We start from the raw sequence: 5,851 nt of genomic DNA on the forward strand, positions 1-5,851 counted from the left end.
ACATATACCTGGAGTCCTTCCACTGAGTACTCGGCCTTGCAGTGCTATTTGCTCACACATGACACCTTCTCTGCAGATTCTGATTAGTCTCAGTGGGAGGGATGATCGTGAGGAAGTGGCAACTGGTGAGGCGGATAGGTGTTGCAGCGGTGTGGCAGTGGTGAGCAGCAGTCCTTTCCTCAGAGTATTCCCCCAGTTTTTTCCGCACCAACTCACGAATATAGCCCTCAAAGGTCTTCTTTATGCCGGTTACCCGAGCGTGGAGCAGGTGAGCACTTAGGACTGTGATGTCAAGGAGGTGGAAGAGTAGTTTCTTATACCACGTCATCGTAGGCCTGGCACAATCCACGCTGGAAACCATCGCATCCGACTGCTCTACCTGTCGCATATTCACATTGTAGGCTAGGACAGGTTCTGGTTTCCAGATGTGGCACCGCCCTTCTGTCCTGTAGTCGATGCTGTCGGTTTGGTGTACGAGTGGCTTGTGTACAGACAAGAGGAGGAAGACTTCTCTGTTGTGATATCAGGCTGTTGCAAGGATGTTATTGACCTTCTAAAATACAACTTCATTCCTTTGCAGCTTCCTTCCCACCTTCACCATGTGCTTGTGGCTCTTTTTCACAGTGCCACACAGACCTGTCTCCTGAAGGTGAAGGTACCTGGCCAGAAGGGGGCTTGGGTACCAGTTGTCCAGGTACAGGACGTGCCCACGATGAAGGTACTCATCAGTCATCATCTTCACCACAGCCCCAGAAAGTCCCAAGGTTCGATCTTCGACGATGTCCATCTGAACACCTGTGCACAGGACTATATGTGTCTCACAGTCGCACATCACGAAGATTTTGAAACCAAACCTGTGCATTTTGCTGGGGATATATTGCCTGAAGGCAATATTACCCCTCCATAGCACAAGACTTTCGTCTATGACGAGGTCTCTGTAGGGAGAAAAGGAGGTACGAAATTTTCTCACGTATGTGATCGAAAACCACACGTATCCTCCTCATCCTGTCCGTGTTGTTTGAGTTTGCAGGGTCAAGTTGGTCAAAGAAATGCAGTCGGCTTAGGATGTATTAGAAGCGATTCCTCCCCATTACTTTCCCAAAGATAGGTGTTTCCATTAGTGGATCTACAGTCCAGTAGGAGGGGAGCTGGTTCTTTTTCAAAATCCTCATCAAAAGTACCAGGCCTAGGAACACATACAGTACATCTCGTTTAAGCTCACGTCCACCTCAAACAACTAGCTATGTGGCGTCTGTGTTTCCCCTGGATGCTCAAAGGCAGCAAAGGCATTAGTTAGGACAACAATTCTCAATACAAAGTCCACAGTAAAGAAATTTCTGAAGAAATCCAGCCTACTTGAAGTTGGGGTTAGTTCAGGTACAGTACACCCAGCAACATGCTTGTATGTGAATGGGTGTATTTCTGGACCAAAGTCACTCCCATTCTCCCACTCCCACATCAGTTCCTCCTCCTCCTCATCATCATCATCATCATCTCCCTCATCCAAGGGCCGTGGGGAAGCATGGGGAAGTGTGGGAAGGAGGGAAAAGTCTCACTGGAGGTGCTGGGAAGTGTGGGGGATAGGGGAACACTTTCCCTTGATGTGGTGGGAAATGTAGCAAAAGGAGGAACACTTTCAAGAGATGTGCAGGGTTTGGGGAATTGGGGAACACTTTCTGTGGATGTGCTGGGCACAGGGAATGGGGGAACACTTTGTCCTGAGGTGCTAGGGCGGGCTGGGTCACGTGGGTGTGAGGGATAGCGTGGGTGAGATGAATCACCCATGTCCCCAGCCAGTGGAATATTTCCAAATCTCCCTCTCTTCCTCCTAACACTTCCAACCCCACGTGGAGAAATCCTCAGTTTCCCCAGCCACCTAGGAATACTAGAAGCCTCACCTTCCTCCTCTGAATCCTCCTCCTCATCACGTAGGGCTATGCAAAGACGTGCTGATGGCCTCATCACTCGGGTCATAGCATACCCTACATATCTGGATTTCCTTGATGTGGGTATTTCCTCCTCACTAGTACTTTCATCTTCCAGTTGCACATAATCCTTATCTTGCACGTCATCGTCAACGTCGTTTTAGCCAGTGTAGGCACTTTCAGGAGCTCTTGAATCTCCTCATTAGAGAGACCGCGGCAAGACATGACTGTACAGTATGAGTGGGACACACAGAGTGAGGCTGGGCGACGGCGATGACTCAGCGCATAGGTGTATAGGCCTGAGCACCTGAGGCAAGGTGGTGGAAGAGTTGACGTACAATCTTACCAATTTTTGTGCACCTAGTTTGAAAATTGCGCTCTCCATGATTCTTTTAAAACAAAAAACGTTTTAAAACAGCACTGGCACTGATTGCACAGTTCCGTAACGCCATTTTAAAACGGCACTGGCAGGGGGCGGGTTAAGGAGATGTATGATGAAAATGGTTTAAGACACTTGACAGTACGAGCTTGACTCATTCCTGTAAAGATACTATTAGGTATGAACACACATACATACACACACACACACACACACACACACACACACACACACACACACACACACACACACACACACACACACACACAGGAACATAAAAGAGGATAACTGCAAAAGGTCATTGGCCCATGTTAAGCAGCTTATATAGAAATGTGACTAAACTACTTGAACAAGACAGGTATAGCTAAGAAGAATGCTCTCCTCACCCACCAAATTCTCCAGCCGAAACTGACAGGAAAAGGTGAGAAAGAACACAAGAGAGTATTAGAAATCTGCTGTGTAAATTTAACAGGAAAGTACAAAATGAGAAAAGAGACTCGTAGTGAATCCTGGAAAGGAACAAGAATTATTTAGTAACAAAGTGTTTTTTTTTTTTTTTATATATCAACCATTACGTCACACATCCATATCTAGTCTAAGCTTCAGACTGTCAGTGGAAGGGACAGTGACTACATCATTAGGTACCTTATTCCATTCATCCTTTACTCTATTGCCTAACCAGTTTCTTCATATCTTATCCATAAAACCGGATTTAGCTAGTCTGAAACAGTTGGCTTAAATTCCCCCCAATGGGCAGCCACCTTCTTGTTGTGGTGGTGGTGGTGGTGGGGGGTCTTGCATGCCCCTATGATCCCACAAGCCTACTCATGGATGTAACAACATCTGGCAGGGTCTCCTATGCGGGTAGGGTTGTGGGTGAGGGGTCTGATAAAGCACTGCCCAAAATGTAAGTTACCCGTACTGTGCTGCCTTCCAAGGGGGTCGCCTTGGTGTCGTCTAGAGTAGGTTGGTTGGGTGTCTGTGCTGGGAGGTGTTGGGGAAGGGGGTCTTTGCACTCAGGGGAGCACCGTTTCATATCATGGATGTCCTTTTCAGGTCAGCCCTTAGGGACAAGGTACCCTGCTCCCATCAGACCGCATTCAGTCCCATCACTCCCTGGTAGGCAGTTGCATTTATCTCCTAGCGCCATTTTCCCTCTCGCATATGCACATATGAACTCATTAAACAATTCTTTAGCCACTCATGTGGTCCATGACCTGCCACATGAGTTGCCATCACCTGGTCACTCTCTGGCCAGCAACCCTTTACCCTCTGGGTCATCTGCCAAAATTGTGAATCCAGATATCCCTTCTATCGAGCTGTTACCTGGCGTCTTTGTGAAATATTCTTATACAAAATAACTAGTACTTAAAATGGCTGATGGTACCTCCTTCAGGAACCTGAACTTTTTTCAGATTCACAATGGTCTAGATACAGCATGTGGATTTATCCCCATCTCCTTGCAGGGCGATGGTTCTCTGTTGCTAGAGGCCAGGAATGAAGAGGGGAGTTCACAAATCCAGTTCCTTACTATGGTCGCCGGTTATCCAATGTCTGTCTCTCGTCATTTGGTCTTAAATCCGACCCCTGGGGTTGAGTATTCTCGTGACTTGGTCTCTTATTCTGATTCTTCCCTCCTGGAGCAGCTGGCTTCTCAGGGAGTTGTAGCAGTACAGAGGATTATGATGAAAGTTGATGGGGGTTTTAACACCCACGCCCACTCTTATCTTGATGTCTGATCTCCTTACTTTGACAGAAGTTGTCACTGCTATGTGATGGAAGCCTATGGTTAAACCTTACATTCCCTGACCGGGAAGATGCTATTAATGTCAAAGATTTGGTCATTTTCGCCATTCTTGCCAACGGGAAGTGTCTGGTCTTCCTGAGGTCTGTGGAAATTGTGGTGGCGTTTCCCATGGTATGGTGGATTGTTCTCAACCCTCTAAATGTTTGAACTGTGGAGGAGTGCATGCGGCCTCCTCAAGGGATTATGATGTGTACAAGTTTGAGCATGAGATTGTTTCTGTCCATATGAAGGTGAAAATTTCATTTTCTGAGGCAAAGGCCAGGGTAAGGGAGGGGTTCATTCACCCTGGGATTACCTTTGCTGCTGCCTTGTCTTGCCCTAAAGGTACCTGGCAGGTGCCCCTGCCAACACATAATACCCCATCAACTTCTCGGGGTTCTACTTCCTGGCCTTCTCAGCTGGGGGGGGGGGTTCCACTCAGGGGGTGCAGCCTGGAAACAGCTGTACTTCCTCTATGGAGATGCCTCCTGTCTCTGGGGGTGTCCCCTCTGTGGGGGTGATTCCTGCATCTGTGAATGCCTTCCCAATCCCGGTACCTCCTGTGGCAAACGTCCATGTCAATGCTATGCCTTGCCTTGGCATTTCCGAAACTTCCAACATTCCTCCTTTGCATGGTAAGCATCACCGTGGCTCCTCACAGTGCTCAGAGATTGAAGCACTGCTATCAGAGATCTCAGCTGTGGAGCCCACTACTCCTCTGACTTGGAGTGCTCAGGGGTCCTGTCGAGTGCAGGCTGAGGACAGCATTTTGCTGATGGTCCAGGCATCACCAGACAGTGGTGGTGCCTGGGTCATTTTGCTCAGCTACATGAGACCTTGCCCTCTCTGGATTCCAATACTGTGGGATGTGCTACCGATCATGCACCTTCTTGTGGTGGCACTGGCTGCTCTATTCCAGCTAGGGCAGCTTGTGGTCCCCCTCCCAAGCCATCTGTTGCTCCACCACGGAAGCAGACCATTGTCCGACCCTCTTCTTCTTCCTCCAGGTTATCTTCAGCCAGTTGGCACAATGTTCAACATAACGGTGCCAGACAGTCGTATTCTAAGGCAGTTCTAAACAGCAATCTAAATCTGTTGCTTGTCAGGGGCAAGGTTGTCTCACCCCTTATTCTGATTCTCCCTTCGTTATGGGCACTATGGCATTCTCGGCAAGTATACTGCAATAGAACTGTCGAGGGCTGGGTGGTAACTGGGAGGAGCTGCAGACCCTCATGACTTCTCTTTTGTTCATGTGTCTCCAGGAACTCTTGTAGGGTTTGCCTTTCCTTATGCACTACCTAGGTACAATGCCTTTTACTCAGCGCCAACCCAAGATTGTGTCGGTGGTAGTGCTGTTTTGGTGAGGGCTAACATCCCTCACTGACTAGTCCATCTCCATTCTGACCTCCAGCGTGATGCTGTACGGTTGTATACCCACTGCTGGTATACAGTTTGTTCCTTTTATTGCCCAACACAGCAGTCGGTAGGGTGGAACTTGAGAACCTTCTTGGTCAATTACCTATGCCCTTTCTTCTCTTGGAGGACATTAATGGTCACCAACCTTTGTGGGGTGACTGTATTGTTAACCAATTTGGGAGTTTGTTTGCATCCTTATTGGAGGATGAGGATCTTCCCCTGTTTAACCTGTAGATTGCAGGCCACAGCTCGGGCTGGGTAGCATTGCATTGCAAGCCACAGCTCAGGCTGGGCTGCCCATGCGGCACCACGAACTACTCCATCCTTACGCAAACTTATGCATGG

Source organism: Coenobita brevimanus, chromosome 20 (assembly GCF_032717465.1).
Source record: "Coenobita brevimanus isolate Jiangsu-jjx chromosome 20, ASM3271746v2, whole genome shotgun sequence".
Lineage (NCBI taxonomy): Eukaryota > Metazoa > Arthropoda > Malacostraca > Decapoda > Coenobitidae > Coenobita > Coenobita brevimanus.